The sequence below is a fragment of the Mus caroli genome, unplaced genomic scaffold (genome assembly GCF_978045245.1).
Source record: "Mus caroli unplaced genomic scaffold, Mus_caroli_1 scaffold_12, whole genome shotgun sequence".
NCBI lineage: Eukaryota > Metazoa > Chordata > Mammalia > Rodentia > Muridae > Mus > Mus caroli.
The window spans coordinates 73570191-73597891 of NW_028227267.1; the positions used below are offsets into that span (position 1 = coordinate 73570191).

At 39.5% G+C, this 27701-nt stretch overlaps 1 protein-coding gene across 13 annotated transcripts in view; it reads left to right on the forward strand.

Annotated features, from left to right (window-relative positions):
- Window positions 1–27701, forward strand: part of Enox1 (ecto-NOX disulfide-thiol exchanger 1) — a 584295-nt gene that overhangs the window by 273968 nt on the left and 282626 nt on the right. For 11 of the 13 annotated variants that reach the window (XM_085828788.1, XM_029469169.2, XM_029469174.2 and 8 more), the window contains one exon: window positions 21765–21906. The gene's annotated coding sequence lies outside the window, so the exon portion shown is untranslated. The remainder of the gene's footprint in view (window positions 1–21764; window positions 21907–27701) is intronic. The other 2 variants (XM_085828790.1, XM_085828789.1) reach the window with 1 other exon arrangement.

Below are 27701 nucleotides of genomic sequence, written 5' to 3' on the forward strand. Positions count from 1 at the left end.
TGACTGCTAAGAGAGACTCCCACATAGATGTGAATGCAAAGGTAAATAATCATATGTGGCTGTTCACAAGCTACTCATTTGCATATGTATTTCATGATTTTTTTTTACAATGTTTGTTTATACAGTTAATAAAAACTCAGGGTTAGATATTGGGATGGGCCAACTCAAAGCCCTAGATCTGGGCCTGGGTGGTACCTGAGTTGGTCACATGGTCAGCTCTCCTGCTTTGCCCAGGCAGAGGGAGGGACCAGCTTTCACTCCTGCTGCAGGAGGCAAGGTGTGGGGCCATCTCTCCAGTGCTCATCTATGGACAGCTGGAGCATGTAAAGGGGCAGGCACTGCAGAACCAAAGCTGCAGGATCTCCATGACACAAGGCAACAACAGGATATCCTAGAGGAGTCCCAATGGCGATCTAGTATTGATGGTGTAGCAGAAGTCAGAGGCCTCAAACCAGACCAACGACTCATTGCAATGAACATTTGCAATTAAAGCTGTTTGGGCAAAAGGGTATACTGTATTTCGTGATGGGATTTTTTTTACCTTTTGTGGGGAGAGGTTGCAAGGGTGGAGGGAAGATACAGAGGGATGGAGAGATGAATGGGATTGGGCACATGATGTGAAGTCCATAAAGAAGTGATAGAAGGTTTTTAAAAAGAAGAGAAATAAAAACAGTTCCTGTTGGTGTCATTTAACCAGGAGCAAGCCTCACCCCCACCCCGAAAAGCCCCTCAGTTTTAAGTTATTAACTTTTCTTTGAAATTTGAACCACTTTCACACTATTATTAACAGCCAAGAGTTAATAGTTTCCTAACAGAGTGGTTTTGTTGTTTTAATTTATTGATTTTAAGTGCACTAATTAGTTTTGTGTTATTTGCCCCATTTCTATTTTGCTCCTATATTATTTTCCCTACTAAAATAAACTTCATAAAGGAAACCTAAGCCGCAGTGCAGATGTGGTTACAGCACCGACCCATGATTCACAGAGCTCTGCCAAGAGTTCCCAGTGGAGGAGAAGGGCAGCTGCTTTGCTTTGCTGCGGGTGGCTCATGGGCTGCAGGAGAGGTTTGGGGTCAGACCGGAAGAACAGTACCTACATGGTTTATCACTTCTTCAGGATGTGTGGCTACTTACCCTCTCCAGCATATCAAAACTGTAAACAGTCATAGCAGAGGGATCTAGGGCAGAACATGGGTTACAAAAGTTGAGTTTGCCCTTCCCTTCATCATGCCTTCTGCTCGCCCTCCCCACACCAGCCATTCCCTCTCTGAATGCCTTTTAAAATGTCTTCTTACTTGTCCTGGTTATTCAATTGTTTTGTACTCAGTGGCCCCCATCTCCCTTCATTTTGTCATTTTGTCCTGAGCTCCTCATGTTTATTCTTAAAGCCCCAGGATAAATATTCTTTAGGGAAGCTATTGGGACCCTTCTCTAAACCCAACCCCTTGGCCAAGTTTGCTCTTCCATCCAGCCCTTGACACAAAAAGCATGGTCTTCATTCCTTTGAGTCTCAACAGCTAGGCAAGAAACTCCCTGTTGTCACTGACTCTGCCTTGTCCCATCCTGCCCCCCTTTGTGTGTGTGTGTGTGTGTGTGTGTGTGTGTGTGTGTGTGTACATGCATGTGTGTCTGTCTGTCTGTCTGTCTTTCTGATGTTAACCCCAGTGCTTCACATTTAGGGTACTTTTTTAAAAGATGGCTAAATGGAAAAATGTAATGTTCACAAGGAAGGCAGGTGCTGACCTCATGAATCAATTTAGCCAGGGTTATAATTTAGCCTATTATTCTCATTATATTTTGAAAAGTAAATAAAGGTTGATTGGCTGGCTTATTAATGATCATGTAAATGCATAAGGGATAGATAACAAGTAAGTACAAAGTCAAAACGTGAACGCTGATGAGATCAAAGTGATCCAGACCACTCTTGGGCAGAAATGAAGGAAGAACAAAATGCCAATAACAACAAAAATAACCCATAGCACCCACATTGGTTCTTCTCAGTGGACCATACACACATTGTTTCATCTGTAAGCTTCTACAAATGCATTGCTGACACCGAATTTCTTTGAAAATGGCTTTGTTACTGTGAAATCCATTAGGTATCTCTGGCATGGTGCTAGCAAGACTTTCCATCAATTATATGCTCATGGGCAAAGTGTTCCAGAATATTATGCTAAACTTTGAAGCTGTGTGCTATTGAGCAGCCTGCAGGACAGTTCCATGTTGTTGGGCTGTGTGGTTTTGGTTGGTTGGTTAGTTGGCTTTGCATTTTTTCACCCATCACTTGACTGCTTCTTGTTAACTTTGCTCAGGATGGAGTAGGTCTGAACTCTCAGGACAGATTAGGATGGAGGCAAAGATGCAAGATGGAGACCAGCAAGATGGCTTGGGGTAGAGGTGTCCGCCTCCAAGTCTGACAGCCTAAGCAGTCAACCCTCAACCTAATTAAAGAAGGAGACAGCCATTGCATATGAGTTGTCTGTCCTCTCTATGACTTCCACAAGTGCTACATTGTGCAGCCATCCCCCCCAACCCGTACATAAATAAATGTTGCTTAAATTTTTTTAAAAGAAAACAATCTTTACAGATTGGGATGAGCGAGTGTATTCTCTGTTAGAAGTCTTCAGTCCAAAAGCAAGGAAAGTGGATGTGAATTAACACCACAGTTTGGGACTCTGGGAGGACCTTTGGGTGGCTGCAGGGATAGAAGAGCTCAATCTGACCTTATCAAACACATAATAACATGCATAATAACATGTGTAATATACAGGGCAAGTCAGCACATGCATGTGATAGGTGTAAATTATGCACCAAGAAAATACACATCCCATATTATGTATCCTGTTATGTATCTATTTCCTCATACATGAGCTACTTCAGTAATACCTCTGCTCACTGGGGATTGGACTGATCACTTATTGAGAGTAAATGTCAGCACTATCCTCTTGGATAGCCTAATGTGAACCTGGGAGATGATTCCAGTTTGAAGCATTAGCTGCTGGCGACAGCGTTTCCCCTACAAGGAGGTGAGATGACACAGCCCAGTGGTCCAGCATTTCCCAACGCTCTCTAAAAGATCGAATCAGAACCAGTGGACCGGCATACTGCTCCATGTCTTAGTTTGGGAATTTTAGAATCTCTTGGCAAACTCCCATTCCCAAAGAGAACTCCCTGGCCTAATTTAGCAAGTTCTAAATGAAGCGAATTGCTCACAGCATGGAGGACGGCGGGGTTCAGATGGGCCAGGCTGTTTTCTTTCTCCCTTTCCCTTTTAAAGTTCCAGAACAGCTCGGGTCAATGTGATTCACTTGTGTTGAACTCAACTGATGATTTAGAATTCAGTGCTCATGGAAAGACACAATATAAATACAAAGGCACAAACTCTGTCTCGTCAGCCCATAAACCGCCCTCTTCGGAGTGAAATTACTGTCTGAAACCCTACCAGCTCCCAGCTCTGAGAGTGCTCCTGAAGCCACTCTTAATCAAAGAGCAATGAACTGTTCTCCAGCTCAGGCAGCTTCCCATGCCCAAGTAACTTTGAAAGAGAAAATACATTTCCCAGAGTGCTGTGCAAAATAGGCAGAGGAGGACCAGGGGCCCCGAGGCTGCTGCCGTGATTGAAGGCCTCAGCCCATATCCTTATTTTATCCAAACACACACTTTCTGAGCTGGAGCTCCACCGGCCTCTTTACGGAGCTAAAGAGAGAGGAGAATACGCACATCCAGGTGAAATCATCAGAGAAATTCGGGAGTATAAAATACAGCCTTGGACTTGCAGGGCACCAGGCACAAAAGTTCACAAAAGAACGTTGCTAGATTTCTTTGTGTTTTCTTCCATGCCTACGACAGTAGGCACAATAGCAGCCAGCCTATTGGATACATCGGTGCTGACATTGTGCCAGCGACTTAGTGCAATCCACTTAACCCCCACAACAGTCCGGTGAGTTAGACACTGTTCGCATCTCGTAATTTTCAAAAAGCTGAGCGTGAAGGTTAAACACTGCTCTGGTCATTCAGTCAGCAAGTCGGTTGTCGGGATGGGATTAGAACCCCTAGGTATGTGAGTCCCAGAGTTTATACCCGGAACAGTTCCAGACTTTCACATCTCATCTGGACGTGCGTGTGATTAAGACGTTTGGAATGAAATGGCTCGGTCAGAGTTTGTAGATGCTGGCCCCAATAGGGATACAGAAAAACAAAGAGAATTCCGAGGTCAAAAGATTTTAGATGTGCAAAGCACTTTCGTCTGGCCTTGTTGGTCACAATAAAATTATGAAGTTGTTATTCACTTTTTTAAAAAAAATGACAGGATGATTTATGAATCCCAGCGTTCGAGTTTTAGATAAAATGTGGATTTAGTCATAAAAGGCTCAGCATCCAGCTCTCAAGGAGCCTCTGACTGTTGGACAGAATGGCATAGGAACCATAAAGTCAGTAGCAGCTATCACAGCATCTGAGTGCAAAACGCTGTCCTTTACCAATCCAAGAAGGCCAATGGGGAACCACACCGGGTGACATGGGGTGCTGTAAGCTCTGACCTTGACGGGCAACCCTGCAACATTTAGACGCTATTGGTTCTCCTTCCATTAGTTAGTCTCTTGTGACTGGTAGTCTGGTGACGTCCTTCTCCTTACCAGGTCTGCAAAAGCGTGGATACTCGCTTTGGATGATGAATTCCAGCAGAGGTGTGAAGTCATTGCTATCGGTGGAACTTATTGGGACCAAGTTCTTGTAAACAAACAGCCCCTCCCCAAAAGAACAAAAACCAAAGGAGTGGCTAAACAGTTGTAGGCCTGCCGGACCTTCAGAACATATTCTGCAGACTTGCAAGTTGCTATGGAGTTCGGATTCAGGAAAGGATGGTGTGAGGAAAAAGCCCAGATGGTTTTTTCCCACTTTATTCAGGACAAGCAAGCCAGCATCCATCTTTGAAACTGCTATGGGATATAGAGTATTGAATTTTATATGTTTCCCATGTCAAATGACACTGGGGGACATTGTCATCTAAACTATTTTAACACACATGAAAGGGAGTAGAAAATGATGGAGAATGCCACCCAAGGACTCTACAGTCCTGGTATGCTGACATCCGTCTCCTTTTTTAAGGTTTTCCATTCCATTTGTACTTTCCCTGAGTCTGGACTGAAAAGTAGTAATCAGCAAACCCAGAAAGCCCACTCCGTGCTAGAGCAGCTGTATCACAACTCGGAGTAACAGCATCCTGTGGGGTCCTGCTCTGCCTGATGCAATCTGAACTACATCTTGTTTCATGGGGAGGCCCTGGGCACTCACGTTGAAACTGGGGTGTGACTCACCACACAGTTCCTGGTGGTTTGTTGTCTTATACCTTGGAATCACACAGGAAGTGAATTGCAGACTCAGGCTGTTTCCGGCCGACCCCAGTGTAGGAGGTCTTCCATTGCTGTATTAATCAGCAAGGAGATCTTTTGTCAGGTGCTCTCTCCCGTTAGGACAGACAGTATTACTCACTTCCTAGCGGTTCTATAAATACCTTACCACTTCTTCATCCTTAATAACTAACAACCCTGAATCCTTATACATCTTAAAGGTGTTGCTGTAACACTCCCGCAGCAGGGTAGACTATATAGATACCTATGTGTGAGGTTTAAAATATTATGTTTTCGTTTTTGAATTACCAACAGGACCTTATGTAAATGCTGAGGGCTACAGTATGAAGCATAAATCTAGCTGGAAGATTTCCTAGTGGATTCGTGTTTATGTGAATAAATGTTTTGTGTCTATTTATATCAATAGCACATGTAAATGATTTTAGAAATTAAAAAAGAGGGCTTAAAATAAAAGCTATACTAGCTCTCACCACAGGATTTCTTCACACAGCTAAAAACCTATGATTATTTAAATTATTTCTATATATTGAATTATTTCTGTATATATCTATTTAAAGCTACTTATAGCTTTCAAAGTATTGATAGTATTGGCTCATCACATATGCCTACATATGTTTATGTGTGTGTCTGTTTGATCATAGCCTCCTATTTTATCAAGGTTCAGTGTTAGATGTTGATTTCATACATGGATGGATAAGGACCTAAGTTCTTTTCAATATAGTGTGAGGTTTAGGTCTAATTATCTCTGTACCTTCAGAGAATAAACATTGCTACAGTTCAAGTCTAGGATTTTTTCAAAGGGCCAGGTGCCGAAGCTTGGTCTTCAGCTGGGCATTATTGGTAGGTTATAGTGGTTATGAGAGGCGGGTCCTAGTGGTAGGAAGTTAGGATACATATTTACACTTTCAATTTATTTACCCAGATAAAAACCTATAATTATCTTAGTTATTTATATATATATATATATAAGTATTTCTATAGAAAGCTACTTATAGCTTTGGAAGTATTGATAGTATTGGCTCATCACATATGCCTGCCCAATATTGTGTGTGTGTTCATATATATATATATATATATATATATATATATATATATGAATCTCAGTCACTTCCTGTTTTATGTGTCAATGCTCGCCCACATGAGATGCTTACCTCAGTCTACCACAGTATCCTCCCTCTTAGGACAAAACATGCCCTTCCTGCCAAAATAGCAATGGATCCAAGTGACTATGGATTGAAATTTCACATCCTTGTTAGATGTTGATTATGTTTTCATAGCACATTCTTGCTATGAACAAAAACAACCATTTTCCTTGTTATAAGTTGATTATTTAAGGTATTTTTAAATGAAGAGCTAACAACTTACTACTTCATTTCCTCAGCTAGAAAACCATTGTTTTATCATAAGATGAGAATATTACCATTTTAGTGTTCCTGTGCCACGGTAGTAAAATATCTGATGCTGAGTTATTTGTAAAATACAGACATTGAATAGATAACCCTGAAGCCTAAAGAAGATCAAGATGACCACAGATTCAGTATCTGGTGAGGTCCTATCCCATGGATAGTCACATAGCAGAACTTCTATATAAATAGCAAAAGAAAAAGGAGATGAACCTGTATTTACCCATGCCCAGGGAGCAAGATGGGCTTCTGCGAACTCCCTCCAGTTCTAACTGAAGGCACTTATGACCTGGTTAATGGCGAAGCACTTCTGAAATATTTCCTGAAAGGTTCTACTTTTGAAAGCAGTCTCATGGGTTTCAGTCTCAATAGGTGGGTTCTGATGGGCACATTGTAGCTATATCAATTACCGTAACCTTTTCTCCTTATGGGCATCTCACAAGTTTTGCTTTACAGTAAAAAGATTAACATAATTTATATTTTATTTTATCTTTATATTGATATTTAATGTTCTATCAATAGGTTTATTCTGAAGCTTAAATTATAAATAAATTACTACTGTACCGTCCTGTTGCACCAACCCATTCATCATTTGTGGCAATCTTTCTTTCTTGCAGTATTGTTTTAACCTTAAACCACCATTTTGATTTAATGAACAGCCCTGTTCTTCCCAAGTAGTATTTTTCTGGGCCGTTTGTGCCATCTTTAGACTTTCAGCCTGTGTGTCCTTGAACGTGTTTCTGTCTGAAGTTTAGTTGGACTGTGTTTTTTGTGTTCTACTTCTACATACTTTATGCATAAGCCAAATCTATTTATATTTAAAGTAATTATTGCTATCATTTGTTACTAAATAAAAAAATATTTTTATTTTGCTGTTTTCTGTTTGTTTCATGGTCCTTTTCTTCCTCTTTTGAGACCTTCCTCTGTTGAGTATTTTATTTTGATATACTTTAGTCTTCCATACCTTTTTCTCTTTGTGATTAAACTAAGGTTGGCATAAAACCTCATGAGAATCTACTTGATGGTAAACATTTTCAATCACATAAAAAGTTATACATGAATTGGACAGACATGCATGGTTATTAATATCTAAATTTCCTTCTTATAGTGGGCATCCAGGAACAAACGTGGTTTTTATTCTTAGTCCTTAGCTTCACACTTGTACGAGTGTTGTTAAGGATTCCTGTGCCACCACCAGCACAGGATGCATGGTTTAGTATTCATCTGTATCTGCACTCACTAGTAAGATGAAGATGCTCATATTATTTCATATTTCAATTCACCGTCCCTCAAGATCTCAAGATCTGCCTCGAGAACTCCTTGTAGGGAGGGTGGTGTTGACAATGTCCCTTTCTTTATTTGCCTTGGACTGTGTTTCCCTCTCATTCAGGTTTAAAGCTTTCCCCAGGGTGGGATTCCCCGGTGGCACACTTCTTCTTTCCTTCATTTCCTTAATCACATAGGATCTATCATCTTATATTTTTTTCTAGCCAGCAGCGCTGCTGACAAGCATAGAGAGTACAGAAGTCTGTGTGACGAGCTGATTTCCTCTCACAGCTTTTAAGTCTTTGCTTGACTTTTGATGGTATAATTACCTTTGTTCTGTGTTTCATAGGTGTGAACACTTTTCTCCATATCCAAATTTGAGTGCTTTTCAACCATTTTCTTAAGCAATCTATCCTTCCTTTTCTCTGTTCTGAATTTCCCATAAAATGCATGTTCATCTCACCAAACAACTTAAACTGATGTGGATGCAAATGTATTTATACTTCTGCTCGGTTTAATTGTTGTTAAAGATCCCCATTTAACTTTTAAAGTGTGTTCACTCTAGTGTAAGTCCCCACGTCTCTATTTCGATATTTTCAAAAGTGTTGATTCTCACTGCTGTTGAATTTTTAATCTTCTCCACCTATTGTTTCTTTGATTGCATTTAACCTCCTCTGTAGCTCACTGAGGTTCTTTAAGATGCTTGGCATTAATTCCTTTCCCGGATGGTCACACGTCTCCAGTTCTTTGGGGTTGGCTGCTAACATTTTATTTATTCCTTTGGTGCTGTGCTGGTTAATTTTAATGGTCAGCTCAACACAATCTAGAAATTCTTCGGAAGGAAGTCTAAGTAAGAGAGTGTCTAGCTTGGGCTGGCCCCATGGGCATACCTGCAGGGAGGGTTTTAGTTACAGTAATTGAGATGGGAAGTCCTGCCCACTGTGGGTGGCACCACTATCTAGGCAGGAGATGCTGGAGCCTCTAAGGGTGGAGAGGGTGACCTGTAGACTATAACGCTTGTGCTAATTCTTGGCTTTCGGCTCTTCACTATGGCTGAACAGTGACCTGTTTCTCTCAGGTTCCTGACTTCTCTGTTAGGCCTGCCTAATTTTAAGTTAAATTCCTTCTCTCCTAAGCTTTTGTCAGGTTGTGTTGTCATGGCAACAGAAACAAAATTAAGACAGATACCTCGTAGTCTTGCGTTGATATTTGTGTGCTGAAGTTGTCACTAGCTGCTTCTGGCAAAAGCCACTGGTGATCAGCTCAGTTAGTAATTCTGGCCTGCTGAGTTGCTAGGAGATGCTTTTTGGTCAGTTGGTAGAGATCTATGAAGGGGCTGTGGCCTGCTGAAGCTGCTGCTGGGGTTGTGTGTGTGTGTGTGTGTGTGTGTGTGTATTAATCTTTATTTATAATGACACAGGCATCCTGTGTCTTTTTAAAAATAATTGTTGTGTCTATTACTCGTAATGAGACTACGTGTTCCCACCCGTGCTGTATTTATCAAATCTAAGAACCGAACCCAATTGGATTACTACAGTCAAATGCTACTCTATTGACATTTTCATTTTTCAGCTGTGTAATTTTTCTGTTCAAGGTACCACGAGTATCATATACATTTAATCTTCATCAATATGTGGTAGTTTCAGAGTTTCCCTATTACCTTCAGGACCTTGACAGCTTTGGAGGATAACAGTTAAATGTTTCAGAGACTATCCCATGTTTTCCTTCTGACTTTGGGTCACATTAGTCTAGGACTAAGGGTCCCTGGGAAGCCTGCTACACAGCTGAAGGTCACTCTCCGTTATATCCATGGTACGTGATACATGGTAGCTATATGACTCTAAGTAGCGGTGTAAAGATTTACCACTTGGTTGAGGTAATGTCTGCTGTGTCTCTGCAGGGGCTCTACAGTTACAAGTTTCCTTTTTCGTATTGTTTATTTCAAGTAAGTAACTGAGTGTAGTATACAATTAAGGGAAAAGAAATTAAGTTCTATCTCCTGAACTAAGGAGGTTAAAAGGGGTCTTAGGCTTATGTTAAAGCCTCCATATAGTGATTATGAAATAGTTTGGGAGGATTGCTTTTATGCTGTTTAATGGTGCTGTTTCTGGTTAAAAGTTTTTCACATTTATTATTCACCATTTGACTTTGTCTATTGCAGTTACTATAGATTTCTAATTACTATTTTAAATTCTTTTTTTATTTTAAATTAGACTTTTATTTTCTGTATTTTGCATTCATCTATATAAGTGTGTTGCATGTGTGCCTGGTGCCAATGGAGGCAAGAAGAGAGTGGAATCAGAGCTACTGGTGGTTTTCTGTTGCTGTGTGAGTGCTGAGAGCTAATACCAGATCACTGCAAGTGCAGCAAGGGCTCTGATCTACAAAGCCACAGTTTCAGCTCCTTCTACATTAAAAATGGAATTCTCCAAAGAAGTCACTTGTCCATTTTCTCCTGTCTGTCCATCTGTCCTCTTATGTATGTATTATGTATGTATGTATCTATGTATCTATCTATCTATCATTCAAATTATTGATCAAGCTATCTGGCTATCGATCAAGCTATTGATCTATCTGCCTATCATCTTATCCAGTCATTGGTCTGCATCATTTTGGGCTTATTTTATAATTCGGTTATATGTTCTCATAATATTTCCATTTGAACTTCAAATTGCTCTAGTTTGTCCACTGGAAGATCTTTGAGCTCAGCTCTGTGACTTTTGATAGAGTCACACGTAGTATCTATTGTCTCTATTTTTTAACACTACCATGCTCCCATTCACTGTAGGTTTCCTCAAGCTAATCCATAATTAATGGTGCTAATCTATAATTAATGTTAAACTAACCCACAGAGTAGGCAAATCAATAATCCCATAAATATTTATTGAGTGTTAAAAGACTGTGTTCGATGCAATGGAGAACAATGAAGTTTAAGATATAATTTCTGCCTTCAAAGATCCTGTTAGGACTTTTTAAAAGATAAAATAAACTAAGGAACGATAATAAAAAATACATGGTAGAAAAAGATTAAATCATAAAGGTTGGAGTTCTCAGTAAAGAAAAAAAGCAATGCATGAGTTATATTACCTAACAAAGCAGCCCCAGAGAAAAACGGGTGTTTGGTCAATTGAAGTGGCAATGAGAAGACACTGGAAAGATTACTTCTATTTCATGTAGGATGCCATGACGGAAGGAAAAGTATCTTTGATGCAATAGAAAAATTTCTTTGTAGTAAGTTAAAATTAACTAAAATTAAGAGAAGTAAAAAATGAGAATAATCCTGTATTTTTAAACTGAGTTTAATTAGTAAAGGAAATTAATTATTCTTACAGAAAGGATTTCACGTACAGGGGTACAGGATGCACTGCTGATGAGATTCTTACAGTATTTATAAAGTAAATAATATTAATTTTCATTAAATTCAGATATAAGTAGAAATAGTACTTTTAAGACTTTATTTTAGAATGAAGTATATATTCAGAGTACAGAATAAGGGAACATGAAATACAATGGGAAAATTTCTAGGATGTTAATAGGCATATATTAATTTAATGCAATATATTTTAGATCATCACATCTCTGTTACACAGTCCTGTTTATACATGATAAAACAAAGACATCAATATTCCTCATGATTACAGATATAAAGTTGCTTCACCACATATATGTCACTCCCAATCACTATAGTGACCTTAAAGAAAAGTATAATACATCATGGTCAGTTGAACTTATTCCAAGTATATGAGCATACTTATATTTGAATATAAATATTGAATAATAAATATTAATTTTTATTGGGGTGGTTACACACAAATCACCTGATTAGCATAAGTAAAATCAAAGACAATACTCTCAAGTTTACATAGTTCTGATGAAAAACTCTCAGTAAAACTTAAAGAAACATTCCTTAGTCTTACTAGAAGAAATCGGTAACAACAATATATAATAATGGCATAGTGATACCTTCTTTCAAAATAAATACAAGGGACAAGTACTGTTCTGACTGTGTTTAAACAGCACTGTATTGGAGGTCTCGGCCTATGCAATAAGGCAAGGAAAAGAAATAAAAAGCACAAAGAATAAGAAACAGGGAAATTTTTCTTGAACTTAGTAAGACCTCAGGGTGCAAGATCAGTGTAAAACACCAACTCTAACTGTACACAATCAAAGATTATAAAGTAAAATTACAAGTAATATCATGTAGTATGTTTGATAATGTGTTTTAAAACCATAAAACAAAATGAATATCATTTTATGTATGAAATTTTTAAGGCAAATAAATGGAGAATTAATCATATTGTACCATGAAGACTCTGTTTCAACATGTTGACTATTTCTTAAAGGATGCAATTATTGAAAATAATTCCCACCCAGATTTTATGTGAAAATTAATGAAATTGGTACTGAATTTTATATAAAAATACAAAGACTTAGAAATACGTATATATATATGATGGGAAAATGATACTAAAAGAAGGTGTTTCAAATGAATAGGTAGAAATAAGTAGATTATCAGAAAATAGACAGACATGTATAGGCAACTGATTTTTAACAGATACAGTTTCCTGAGTTAAGAAAAAGCTCATAAGAAACAAAGTTAGTTATTGTCCTTCATGTACTATTTTGAAACAAAGAAGGCAATACTTACCTCACCATTCACCCCATACAAAAAATAGTTTTAAGTTTGTAATAAGCCTTTACATCAAGGTTAAAAACTATAAACCTTCAAAACTTATTAGAATTTCTTAGAATGATGGCAATTATTTATTAGGATACAATATATCAAAAAGAATAATTAAATTTAACAAATATCCTCATTGAAATCATTGTCCATAGGTAATACACAGAGTAGAAACTTAGTCATATATATGTGACACACACACAGATATATTTATATATGACAAAGAAACCAAACTCAGAATGTATAACGAACCTTTGTGTCTCAATAAAAACAAGCAAAGTAGCTAAACCTGGTGGCACAAATCTATCATCGTAGCTGCTTGGAAGCTCCTGAGGCAGGGGCATCATGAGTTCAAGACCTACCTGAGCTACAGAGGCCTGCTGGATAACTTAGTGAGACCTTGTCTCAAAATTATAAAAAGAAAAAAACAAAACAAAACAACCAAGGCTGTGGGTATATTAGTAAGAGAGGCCTTGGGTTCGGTTCCTAATATCCTAATAACACAAAAATAACTTTTAAAAACACAAAGAGAACTTCTTCTTCAATGTGCAAATTACTTAATCAGGTCCTTCATAAAGTTCAGAAACATCTGTAAGAAAGTTCAGTAAACATCTAATACTTCACAACTATATAGTAATGATATTAATCAAAAGAGAACTCTAAATTCAAGTAGGAGTTTACTCTTTAAGATTTATTAAAATCCTCTTTAGTTTTACTAAAACTAAAAGTACCAGAACACTAAATATTGTTGATGATGAAATCCTAATACTGCATTTTTTTCTTACTGGTTATAGCACTTCAAAAATTTTTTTGTAATTCTTTATGAGCTTAAACATGAACCTTCTCCATGGCTGAGCATTCTCAAACCTAGTTACTTACATCAATAATAATAATAATAATAATAAATCACTAAAATAAATAAATAAATAAAATGACTTTTAGAAAGAAAAAAAAGAAAAAGAAAATACACACAATCCTTGTTTTAGTCACCGTTCTATTGCTGTGAAGAGACACCATGACTAAGACAGCTTATAAAAGAAAGCATTTATTTGGAGGTTTGATTACAGTTTCAGAGGTCTGCCCTTGATCATCATAGCAGGAAGGCATGGTGCTGGAGAAATAACTGAAAGCTACATACTGATCCACAGGAAACAGACAGAAAGAGAGAGACTGGCCCTGGCATGGGCTTTTCAAACCTCAAAAGCCCAATCCCAATGACACACCTCCTCTAAGGCCACACCTCCTGATCCTTCCCAAACAGCTCCCTCTACTGGTGACTAAGCACTCAAATGCATGAGCCTGTGGGGCTATTCTTATTCAAACCACATGAGTTCTGTATAAAAATATAAATCCTCGATACTGGAGAGATGAATCAGCCAGTAAGCATCCTGTCTGCTCTTGAAGACATGTGAGATACAGCTCCCAGCACCGATATTGAAATGTGTACTATCTATGACTCCAGACCCAGGAGTTCTGACACCCTCTGTTTACCTCCTTGGGCACTGCACACAAAAATGAAGGAGAAAATAGCGTAACTTGAATAAGAATGTTCATAGCTGCTTTCTCTATTAGCAACCAAATACAGTACCAACATAAATGCCAATAATAAAAAATAGAAATGAACAAGAGAGGGTGAAAGAAATTATGGTAAGTTAGTACAGTGGACATGTGTGTGTGCATGCGCGCATGCAGGCACATGTATGTACGCACGTGCATTTCTGCCCATATGCACACTTTTAAGGATCAACTACAGACAAAACCATCTGTGGAGACCAAAGACAGAGTCTCCTGTTTGACTGGAAAGCGAGTATCAGAAGTGATGAAGATGCTTTTGATCACAGCCGTATGAACATCACTCAGGTCATACACTTGAGAAGACTCATGGACTCTGTACTTAGGATGGTATATTTGACTGGGTATTATTTACATACCAGCTAAAGAAATTGACGATGTGATCTTTGCGATTCTTGACTTGTTGAAGAAATATTTATCAACCCTTGGGTTTTCATTACTCCTAAGCTTAAGAGAGACTACGTTTCAGACAGTACCCAATGCATAGTCACTCTTGCTTCCCCTTCCCTGGGAATATAGACTCACCCAGAATCTTGATCCCACATTTGTGGGAATTCTCAGCCATGTCCCCATACCTCCATTCAAAATACTGCTATGCTTTTGAACTATGTCTTATTCTCATTTTTCAATGCATCTAGCTGGTGAAATTTATTCTCTGGATTTTACTGTCTCTTACTCCCTCCCCCCATATATTCTTACTGCTGTTTCTTAATTCACTGAAGAGTCTCTTCCTGCTTATTCACAATATTGATGTAACAATTGTCTTCACATCCTATTCACAATCTGTCTTATAGAAAAGGAAAGTACTTCTAATTTATCTCAGACCACTCTACAAAATTTTCAACTTTGTTATGCTAAAATTTTTATTAATCATGTTCTCCAAGTGCAAAAAATGTTTCCACTTTAGTCTGCAGTGTGCCATCTTATTATCTCGACCACATTGCTATTCAGATGTAACATTTGTACCATCTGACATTTTTGACATTTATTTGTACCCTTACTGAAGAGTTTTGAAATTGTGTATGAAGTAAATTTGAAAAATTGCCTTTTTTTAGGTTATATGAAGACAATGCTACTAAAGTCTTATCGTTTACTCAGTGTTTGAATTTAACTAAACAGATAGACACGGGGCCCCTAGTCCATGCCTGGCACTACACTGAGAACTATAGATGTGTTTGCAACTATGATGTATGTATTCCCTGTTTTAAAAGAGTTTGAAACCTAGCACATTAAGAAGTTAATAAGTAGATATAGTTCAGCAAGTTAAACATGGTGTGTGTGTGTGTGTGTGTGTGTGTGTGTGTGTGTGTGTATGTGCATGTGGGAGTACTAATTTCAATGGGCTTGTGGTCAATATACTAAATTTTGAATATTGTGAGTTGCTTCAGAGGGTCATTTTTGGTTGCATTATAAGTTATGAAGGTATCCGGCTTTTAAAAAAAGTTGATATTCCAATAGAAATTGAGCATTTCCCTCTTCTATTGAAAGAAAAACCCAGTTTGTTTGACATGTAATTGAAAATGATTGGGCTGGCACAGGTGTCTGTGAAAGTATTCCTGGACAGGCATAGCATTGCAGTCAGTGGGCTGAGAAGACAAGGTCTGTCCAGTGTGAGTAGACACCTAGCATAGGGGTCTGGACAGAATACAAATGCAGTGGAAGGAGCAATTCTTGTTCTCTTCCTTACAGTATCTATGTGCTATCAGAACCATTCCATGGTCCCAGAGTCACTGACTATTGGTCCTGTGTTGCAAAATATATCATCCCTTGGTTCTATGAATTCTAACATGAACTGAACCTCACTCAGGCTTCCTTGATCATATAACCTATTTCTTAGTCTAAGCCACTCCCTTAATAAATTCTTTCTCAAACTCTGCATATGTCTATATAGAAGGATACAGATCCTGTCTCTTCTGCCTCACTGGATACCTTGTCTAAAACAGTAAGCCTCCTCCAGAAAAACAGAAAATTGCATAAACGGTGTGTGTGTACACACCACACACACACACACACACACACACACACACATACATGTGCATGTGCACACACACAAGCAGCACATACCTGAGTACACATATGTGCACATACATACAAGTAAAGACAAAGGTCTACTGTGAAGCTTTAGCTAACATGATCTTGGAGACTGGCAAGTTCAAAGTTCACCAGGTAGACCAGCAAGCTGGAATCCAGGGAAGAGTTTACTATTATGGATTGCATCTGGAGGCAAATGCATCTTCTTCATGTGACCTCATGGTGTTTTCTCTGTGAGAATTTTTACATTATGAAATACAAATTCCTTATTTAGAATCTATTGACGACAACATTATTTTTTTTATCTGAAAAACAAAATCCATTTACAGTATCTAAAGACGTGTGTCCAAATACCTCAGCACTGTGGTCTATATAATTATCACAGAAATCTGGTCCTGGCTTGGCTCAGCCTTCTAGCTTCGAGTCTCTTACAGGCTTTAATCAAGTCATCAATTGCCAAATCCATATTCTTCTCTTCTGAGGAAGCTAGCTGTTGGCTTAGAAACTTCCCTCAATTCTTTTCCAAAGGGGCCTCTCCATAAGATCATTCCCAACATGGACGCCAAGATGGGCAGGCAAAGAGTGACGTCATCTCTCACGTTTCTAATTGTAACTAATAATTTCTTATTCCAATTCTGAGACAGCCATAGGCATGGTCCATGGTTAATGTGGTAGTGAGCTACCCAAAATTGTAAATACAAGTATAACTTTATGCAAACAAAAAAATGCAAGTCCCAGACTTTTTGTGTGACCCACTTTAAACTTCCAGACAGAGGGAAAAGGGAAGGGTGATTCCCTACTACAAACAACAGCATGCACTCGTGCCTGCTTAGGGCAAGGGCACAGGGCTAGAAGGACCTGGGATTATGTGTATGAAGGAAAGGTTATCATGATGTAATGGTCTGGAGGAGTGGTTCTCACCTGGTGGGTCAAAACTTATTTGGGGGTTGAATGGTCCTTTCACAGGGATTGCATATCAGATATTCTGTATATCAAATATTTAATGAAGATTCATAACAGTAGCAGAATTACAGTTATGAAGTAACAATAAAATAATTTTATGGTTGAGGGTTACCACAACCTGAGGGACTGTATTAAAAGGTCACAGCATATGGACATTTGAGAACCGCTGGTCTGACGTGAGTTTACTGTCTTGATTGGAAACAGGAAAGTAATGACGAAGTTAAGACCAGGTTTCTTGCTCTTCTTGTGGATTGACATTAAACATTTAATTAAATATTTAACAAGAAAAAGGCAAGAGAAAAGATAATCAAAGCTTGCTTATGAATCAGAATTCAAAAGCCCTGAATCTAACTTTGGAACCTTAAGTAATCCTTCCAGCATAGTCTGTAAAGTAAGCCTGAGAGAAAAATTATTTGACTCTCAAGTGCCGTTGCTGCTGGCGGTGATTGGCAGATTGAACAATACATTGCAAATGTAGATTCATAGGAACCAGGTCATGACCTCACTTAGAAACAGGGTAGGTAGTGGTGGGTAATATGGCAGCTGGAGAATACAGGCCTCTCTCCATCTGCCCTACTATTTCAGTTCTTACCAGCCTTTGACATGAAGGAATCCATTCCATTAGCAGATCATTTCTAAAATGTCTATTAACCCAAGTGCCTTATAACTGGGTAATCCAAACACGCATCTGTAGCTGTGTGCTCTAGACACCTCAAGAATCACTAGAAGTTCCCTCCTAGGTACAGTATGTGCCCCTGCAGAGACGACTGCACATAGCCCATTAAGGAGGACTGTGGCCTGTCTGCCAGGTAGGTCAGTTACATCCGCAGGGAGAATAGATGCAAGATGATTGTTAACATGTGATGTCCTCTGGACCACCTCCATCCCAGCTATGGAAGACCCATCCTCTCTGAGTCAGCTAACTCCAGGTTTGAAGGCTCCGTCTCCTATAACTAGTAGACTGTTTCTATTAGATCCAAAGACTTGTCTCAGAATACTCTTCTTTAAGGCTGGAGATGAAAGAAGAACACAAGCCGGGTGTGGTGACGCAGGCCTTTAATCCCAGCACTCAGGAGGCAGAGGCAGGTGGATTTCTGAGTTCAAGGCCAGCCTGGTCTACAAAGTGAGTTCCAGGACAGCCAGGGCTATACAGAGAAACCCTGTCTCGAAAAACAAAAACAAACAAAAAACAAAAAAGAAAGAACACATATTTCCAACAAGGAATTTAGATCAGATCCTTGAGAAAATAGGAAGTCCTCATGGATTCTTGAGTAGTGGAATGTACATAATTAGAATGACATTAAAAGTTATTTAGGCATTCATTTTTATTTGTGGATATATACCCAAAGGAGGAAAACTTGCTGAGAGTACATGGTGATACAGAAAGAATGATGTTATGGCTTAGAATGGAAAGAAAGAAGAACCTCTGGCCTCTCTTAATCTGGCAAGAGATGGAGAAGTATAGGCTGAGAAGTATCCATGGCTCCATTTCTTCTTCCATTTGAGATATTATAACAAAATAAAACAGACTGGAATCTGTACTGTGTAAGGATTCCTTTACTCCCAAGAGGATGTTGTGTCCTCACATGGGAACTGCAGAAATGAAGCACAGAATGAAGCAGCTCCTGTAAGGGCCCTAACCCCATTATTAAGAATGGAGAAAGAAAGTCCTCAAGACTCAGTCAGTCAAATCTGAAAGTCACCACTTCTCACTGATGTCACATCTGCAAGGAAGATGGTTAAAATGCTGTCCTTGGCCAGTATCTCAGGTTTAGGAGGCAGGGATAGTGAGAGAGAACGGAAGCCACTCTGCCTATTGCTCTTCTGTTCAGTACAATCTTGGGGTGTGGACACAGTGGTATGGCTTAGGTGAATCCTTGCGAGTGGGTTATGCAAAGTACAACCGCGAAGTTGTATTTTTAATCTAGAAATGATAAGATTCTTGCTAGGGTGCTTTTGAATCCAAGTCCAGAGAAGGGATAGGAATATTCATTAGTGCGATAAGGCAAATGAAATTTTTTAGTGAATTTAAATTCGTTTTTTAAATGAATGATACAAAAGCAAATAGTCTTTGTCTTCCTTGCTTCTGGTGAGTCGCAGGCACTGTGCTTGTTAAAATAGAGCACATTTTATTATACTTCCCAGAGTAGAGGGGTGCGTGCTTTCTCTCCACAGTGACAACCACATTTTCTGGAACAATACCTGTTAAAGGTCACATTGAAGATCCGAGTCACAAACCCTATGATTTAAATTTGAGTCTAAGTTTAAAAATGGCGTGTCCAGAGCTTGCCAAGTTCCTCTGAGAACCACAGTGTCATTTTGGATCAGTGCCAAGTTGAACCCCACAGGATATTTTATCTCTAAGCATCAAGGCATACATGTTCTCCTGGCTCCATTCTTGACCTCTCTTGGGCAAAGAAAATGTCAGACTTGACGGACAAGCTTTCTTGTAGAGTCCCTGACTTTCTGGTAACATCTGAGATATTTATCATGCCTACCTCCTAATGGCTCATCATGAATGCTGCTTTCTTTACTGAATCTTCTTGGCTCCCTTTATTCCTGAAAGAAAGAACCTCAAACCCTCCGAGGTTTTGGAGCAGGTACACCCTCAGTGATGTCTCTATACAGTCCATTGACAGTGCCATGAGTGTGCATTAGCCTTCAGCAATGAGTTCGCACCTCTCCGTGTATGGAATGATCTTGCTTAATGTTCCAAATGACCTTCCAGAAAAAGGTTGTGTGTGTGTGTGGGGGGGGAAATGATGAGACAGTTTGAGTTCCATGACCATGTTGGAACTTTCCAGAAAGTTGAACCCCTCATCTCATTCTCATTAGTACCAACTTAGTTGTATTCCTCTGTGAGGCTTTGTTTTCAGGGGATGGGTGGAGAACAGTCTTACAATTTCCATATTTCTTGAATTTTATGAGTTACTAATTGACTCATTCATATGTTGGGGTCTTTTTGTTTCTTTGATTGGTTGGTTGGTAAGCAGACCCATGCATTTTCCATTGAATTTGAATGCTAGAATGTATTTGAATGGTAATAAGAAAGAAAAAGGAGGTTAGTCACTGTGGTCTGTTTATTTTGTATTTCTAGAACTTAGATTCTCTGCTCCCTCCCTCCCACTCGCTGCCAACTTCTTCCTTCTTTCTTGCACAGTTGAACTCACTCTGTTCTCCTTTCTTCCCCACATAACAGCCTCGAACTTCAGACCTTGAAAGCACTATCAACCATTTCCTGCTGTTCCTCCATTTGTGACTTATGATTCACTGCCGGATTTAAAATACAAAACTTTTAAAAGTTCTGTGAGGCGGGCGATCCTGGCTCTCTCCTTGTCTAGCCTTTCTAGGGCACCTCCCAAGTGTGGTGCAAATGGGATTAAAGTCCCGAGACTCAGACAAAAGGACATGACATTGTAGACTTGCACAATGAGTCCTGAGACACACTTAAGTGTGTGTGTGGGGGGGGGAGGACAGCTGGTGGGGAGCAAACTGTGAGGGTTCCAGAACCATGTTGCTAACTGAAGAGGAAAATAGAAATCTAGAGCCCTGTCAAACCTTACTTAGTCCTCTTGAGTCACTCAGATGGTGGTAGCCTCTTCCCTAGCACACTCAGGCAGCCTCTGAGGATGTAGGCTCCATCCCCATCTGTGTCCTAAGAAGTAAGCCATGCGTCAGATCATGAGACCTGCGGAAGCAAGAAGCCTGCACTGACATTATTGGCATAGCAGAGCACACAAACCACACTGTCACGCCAGGGAGCTACTTGGTTTCCAAGGAATTCTTTTTGTTTGCTTTAGGAGACAGAGCTGGAAGGGAAAGCCAGCATTGCCTGAGCCTGGTTGTCTGCTTCTTCCAGGCCCTAACAGAATGAGACAATATTTGATATAAACCTAAAGCAAATTAGGAAACACAACTCCATAATTAATTTAGTAATATTTGGACTTGGTATCTTGGGAGGTCATGTGCCTCTCATCGGTTGTGTTTATGAAATAGTTTTCTAAATCTCATAGGCTACGAACTGAGATGTGAGCCAAAGCCCTTGGGTTTCAGTAGAAACAGGACTTAGCCCTGAGCTCAGCCATCCGCTTGTCTGCTTTTCTCCTCCTTGGGGTAGGGTGGATGTCCCCCAAACCTCCCCTCCATATGAAGGCCCTGCCCAGACCCATGCCTATAGACATGGGGGGAGTAGGCTCTTCCCAGATGCTCACAGCCTGCCCAGGGCTCTTCAGTCTGAGCCCTGTGAGTTGAGGGGGAAAATGGAGAAGTAAAATTATCAAATATTCTCTGCTGTTTGCAGTTTCTAAATAAAATGTTGAAAGCTCCGTGTCTCAAGTCACCGCTTATGAATTAAATGATTTGGGTACAAAATCAATAGAAATTAATAAAAGCATACTGAATGTACTTTCAGAGCGTGGAAACTGGGACTGGCAGTTGGTCCTGGAAGCGTTCCCTAACAGTGTGCCTTTCTTTGCTTCCAGAAGCATTTGGCATGTTGGAGCCATCCTGTCTTCCGTGGGACTTCCTTTGAACAGCTTCCATAAAACACTTCTCTGCATACATTGTTTCAATCAAGACCCGAAAGGACAGATATCCGTCTTCTTCTCCACAGGCTGTTTGAAGGTTTGTGTTATTTATTTCCATTTTTATTACAAAAGAAATTGTTAATTTCAAGGGATTTTTCTTTAAAAAAAAAAAAAACACTGGTAATACATTTTTAAAGCAGCCCTGCAAATAGATAATGCATGAGTTGTGAGCCTTTCATTTGACTGGGCAATAGACATGAATAAAGGGAAGTGTGCTGTGGTACATCTCATGTCATTCTCATCATCACGTGTCCTATGTGATGCTGTGAAGATGTTAGAGATAACGCAGGCTCCACATCGACTGTAACCAATGTTATTTCTAGGTTTACAAACTCTTTTTTTAAAGATTTATTATTATATGTAAGTACACTGTAGCTGTCTTCAGATGTGCCAGATCTTATTACGGGATTACAGGTGGTTGTCACCATGTGGTTGCTGGGATTTGAACTCAGGACCTTCGGAAAAGCCATCAGTGCTCTTACCCGCTGAGCCATCTCACCAGCCCGGTTTACAAACTCTTACCTGAGTAGATTCCAGTAGATTATACTAGGTATGACCATATACCAGAGTTTGCTAAGTAATTTTAATCAGCTAGTATTCACGGATAAAAATGCACTTTGAAATATCAGAAATCAAAACTACATTAGTCAGTATTAACTAGTGTCATCACCGGGGCATGTTTAAATGTGGGATCTCAGTGGACCAAGTGTCTTCATTCTGTTCTACCAGGAGGTACTCACCTTATGTTTCTTGAATGATAAGGAATGCTTGAGTAAAGGAGTGTGTATGCATGCATGTGCGTGTGCATGCGCGTGTGCATGTGTGTGTGTGTGTGTTAGCACTTTTGAAAAGCTAGCAATACTTTTGCCCAATCAAGTGCAAGATTGCTAGCCGGGCACAGCTCTCATCTGGAAATATGTATGCCTCTCAGATAGCACCAAATAAAATACTTTTATTTTGAGGACACTGTTGGAAAACACTAGATTCAGTTCATGCATCTTTCATAGCTGGATGAAGCAGCAGAGGCCCAAAACACGGAGTGGACAGAAACTAAATGAAGAACAACCAAGGAGCCGCACACTAGTTCCTAGCATAACACATCTTTTTTTCCCCAGAGGCATTTATTGTATTTGGTGGGACTTTTATTCTGTCTAAGGTGACAAATGTCTTCTCCCTAATAGGCCTTTACTGTGTTTTACTTGTTTATTTCTTTGGTTTCTATTGAGAAATCCAAGCAAATTTTACTGCAATCCTGGGCTAAACTCCAGTTTCCCATCTCGTCATCCATTGTTGGGCATCTCCATTAGTTTGAGTTGCAGAGCATGGCTGTGGGTATTTATTAAGGAGCTGGGGTTGATGGGAAGTTCTACCCCCATTTCCCACTCCAGTCCAGCCTGTGATCTGGTAGCTTGCCAGACCTCAATGATTGTATCCACAGAAACAGACACACTTGGGCGGACATGAGTGCGCTCAGAGGTCACCTGAGTGCACCTCCCCTCATCCACAAGCCAGGTTCTCCTTCACCTGTCTGCTTTTAGGCCTCCATGCCCAAAGATGTGGTTTCCTTTTATGAGCCTGTGATTTTAAAAGATGCAGAAAATGTGAAGTACAATTTTCAGTGCATGGATAACTTTATGTATATCATGAATATGTTCTTTGAGAATTACAGCAGTTTGTCATCTTAACTTAAATTCTGTACCCACTAAAGAGCAACTCTGCATATGTACACATAGCTCCAGCCTCAACGGCAATTCAATCATTCATCAGTCTGATCTTTTCAGGTCCTGCTGTGAACCAAACTGTGGTCACTTGTCCTTCTGTGACCAGCTTGTTTCCCTTAGCAAAATTTCTTCCTTTGTAAGCAGAATAATATTAGTTTCTGGGCATATGTCACACTGTAAATAAAATGTATTGATTATTATAGTATGTGCACATGTGTCCATAATGGGCGTGGGGGTTGTACATCATTTCATGAGTCTGGACATTGGAGACAACTCTGTAGAGCCGGTTCTTTTCTTCCACCTTTATCTAGCTCTAAGACTCAGACTCAACCCACCAAGCGTTACCCACTAAGACGCCTCACCAGCCCTGCCTCTCTAATGTTTCTGTTGATAGTTTGTGTGTCTAGATGCTTATTATTATGAATAATGTTATGATGAGCAGTAACTAACCTATGAAAATGTCTCTACAAAGCTCTTTTCTCAATTCTTCGGACACAGAGTTAGAAGGAGGATCCTATGGTAGCTCAACTGATAATTTTTGGGAAAGGTTCCTGTGCTGTTTTCCTCGGTGGTTCTTAACATCTGAACTCGAGTTAGAGCAGTACAGTATCTGCATGACTTAGCAACACCTGTTCTTTTTGCTCTTTTAATGACATCCCTTTTGATAGGTGTGAGGTGACAGATTTCTGTTGTTTTGGCCTGATTGCCTGATAACTTAGACATATTACATATCTGCCCGGGGGACAACTGTTCTAGCTCTTTCATATTTTGGCTATGGATCATTTACTTTTAGATCTTAAGTGCCCAGGGTTCTTATAGGGGGTCAAAAATTAACCCCTAGATGGATGGATGGTAAGCAGGTGCCTTCTCATGGAATGTGTGGACCCTTCACTCTGCCCATGGCTTCCACCCCTACACAGAGGAGTTTTACTTTGATGGAATCCCAAGTCCATTTTGCTTTTGTCTTTCCTCTATTTTTGGTATCATGTGTTTAAAAATATATATATATATAGCTAGGGACAATGTTGTGGGGCTGTCTGCACATGCATGCTCATGCATACTATTCTAGAGTTTTTCAGGAGATGACCTCAGGTTAAAGTTTTCGCATTAGTCAAGGGTTGGTTTTAGTATATACTTAAAGATAAAAGACTATCCAGGGTTTCTAACACATGATGATAGAGACTGCCCTTCCCTTATTTTGTAGCCAACAGAACTCAACCCATCAGAGACCATTTGATTGCATATACATGGGTCCATAGGTGATTCTCTGTTCTTTTTTCCTCTTTGTCTGTCTGGATCACACCATCTTCTTTCAGTTGCCATGGCTTTGTTGTCTCTCTTCATGTGAAGAAGACTATTATAGGATCAGAAATGCAGTTCTTGCTTCTCAAGGTGACTTGGCTATTATTATTCTTTGGTGTTTCATATGAATTTCAGGATTGTTTTTCCTATTTCTGTAGAAAATTCCACTGGGGTTTTGAAAAGATTGCATTGATATTTTTGTGAATCGCTTTGGTTAGAATAGACATTAGGGCAAAATTAAAGCTGTTAATCTATAAACATGAGGATTTTCATTTGTTTGTATATGTTGTTCCCTTGGGGTTTTTCTCGAGTGTTTGGTAGTTCTCAGTATTCTTATACTTTGTCTGCTTGGTTAAATTTGTTCCTAAGTATTTTCTAATTTTATATATGTATTGATTAATTTTGTTGTTCCACAGTTTCGTGCATGTATCTGGTATATCCTGATTACTCTCTGCCCCTACGCTCTCAAACCTCCCTTCATCATTACCAGTCTCTCTCCCAGGTTCACGACGTTTGGTTGTGTTTTGTGTATCATTTAGTTTAACTGAGGCAATCTGCGTGACCATTGAATTGGAAATGTTGGCTGGAGCCTGATCAGTTCATTGCTGAATGGACACTTGAAAACGATTCCCTTTGCTTTCTCAATCTCTCAGCCACAAACAGTTTAGCAGTGAGAGAGAGAGACATCCCCTGAGTCCCAGGTCCATTGATGCCTGACTGTAAACATGACCATTCTCATGCAGACCCAGGGTTGAAGGCACCAGAGATGCTCTGTGCTTGCATGGTTGTCTCTAGACCATATAAAGACATTTGCAGCCTTCTGGTCTCCTGACTCTTCCATTTTTCTCATTCCACCTTCTAAAATGTTCCCCAGGACTCAGTGGGTATAGAACAAGTGTCTAGTGTAGGGCTGGGCTGCCACATTGTTCCCGGTATCTTGAACAGCCATGAGTTTACACATTTTCTACCATCCTCTGGAAAGGCAAGAGGTCTCCCTTCAAGGCGGAGAGTAGCAATTGTCTATAGGTATAAACATGAATATTTAGAAGGCAGCTTGACACTGTGTCAATTTAGCTAAACCACCTGTTTGTAACTATTTTTATGTTTTATTGTAAATGAGATTGTTCTTGTAATTTCCTTTTCGACTGTTAGTTGTTATTATGGTGAAACAAACAAACAATTTCGATGTTCGTTTTCTCTCCTGACACGGTTGGCTTTATTAGTTCTGATGGTTCTCTATAAGATTCTCAGAGCTCTTTATAAAGATGATATCATTCCCAAACAGGTGATTTTACGTCTTCCTTCCTGATAATGATGCTTTTAATTTCTCTTACTGGCCAATTTATATTAACTAGGGATTTTAATGCAAGCAGATAGAAATGTGCCAAAAATGGCACGTTTGCCTTGTTACTAATTTTAAAGGGAAATTTTTAGGTTTTCATAATGACGTATGGTGCCTGGACGGGTGGGTGTTTTATTCATGACTCTTACTATGGTGATGTAATTTCTTTCTGTATCTAAAGTGCTGAGCTTTTTGTTTTTAAATCGTGGATAGGCATTACGTTTTGACACATGTCCTTCTATATCTGGTGAGATAATAGTGTGGTTTTTATACCTTTTAATTGTTAACACAGTTTAGCTTGTGGAATGGCTTTTGGATATTGAATCACCCTTGCAGAGGTCCCACTTGTTTTGGGCTAGAATCTTGTTTCTGTGCTTTTGAATTTTGGATAAGGATTTCTTTCATATCTGCTCATCAGAGACACTGGCCAATAGTTTTCTTTTCATAAAGTGGTCGTAGTCCGGCTTCACCAGCAGGGTTGCTCCACGTTTTGTAAGAGGTTTTACAGTAATCCCCCTTGGTAACATCTTAAAGAATTTGAAAACGATTAGTGTTGTTTTTCTTAACTATTTGATAGAGTTTTTCCAGTAAAGCTATCCAAAGCCTTTCTTTGTTGGACGGTATCAGTTTGTTATCTTAGCTAATTTTGGAGGCAGGCACAGCTCTGTGCAGGCTTTCTCTTTCTTTCAGATTAAATATTGGCACACGGTAGTCTTACCTGCTCTTCTCGGGCTGTCTAAATGCTTGTTGTCCTGTTGTTAATTTTAGTCCAACAATATTTTTTCATTTCTGATGTATCACAGAATTTGTAATTCCCTCTCCTCTGGCTTTATTTATTTGAACCCTTCTCAAAAAAATTATACATATCCCAGAGTCATGGGATACTAATAAATTTATTCTTCTAGAGACAAAGTTCCTCTACCATTATAACATTATTTTTCTAATCATTCTTTTCTTCTTTGGGGGAGATAGGTCTATAGTATGTTATTTGTATAAAACTTTATCCTGAAATTGTATAGTTTCATTTTTTGGCTTATCTTCATGTACTTATTGTACCTGTTTTGAGTCTGTTAAGATCCTGCCTTTCACTTAACTTTATGAGCATACAGAAATGGAGGGGGCATTGAATGATATCTAGTGGTGTTTCTCAGCCACCCCTCTGTGTGGGGCCATTCTTTGTGGCATAAGATTGAACGAACTATGCACTTTAGACTTTTTGCAAATCCCTGGATTTCACGAACCGAATGCCAACACCGCCTCATAATTTCAGCCGCTGTGATAGATCCACACTTCCCTCCCAGCACGAGGAGGTCTGCTGCTATCTGCCTTCCTCTCAGTTGCTGAACTGAATACTGGTAGACCTGGAACCTTTCCTTCCTTATCAAACTGCTTAAACCTTCTGGTTCCCCAGCCATCTAGAAGCACAACTTCTGCCCCTGGGTATGATTATTGTAAGACTGGCGTCTT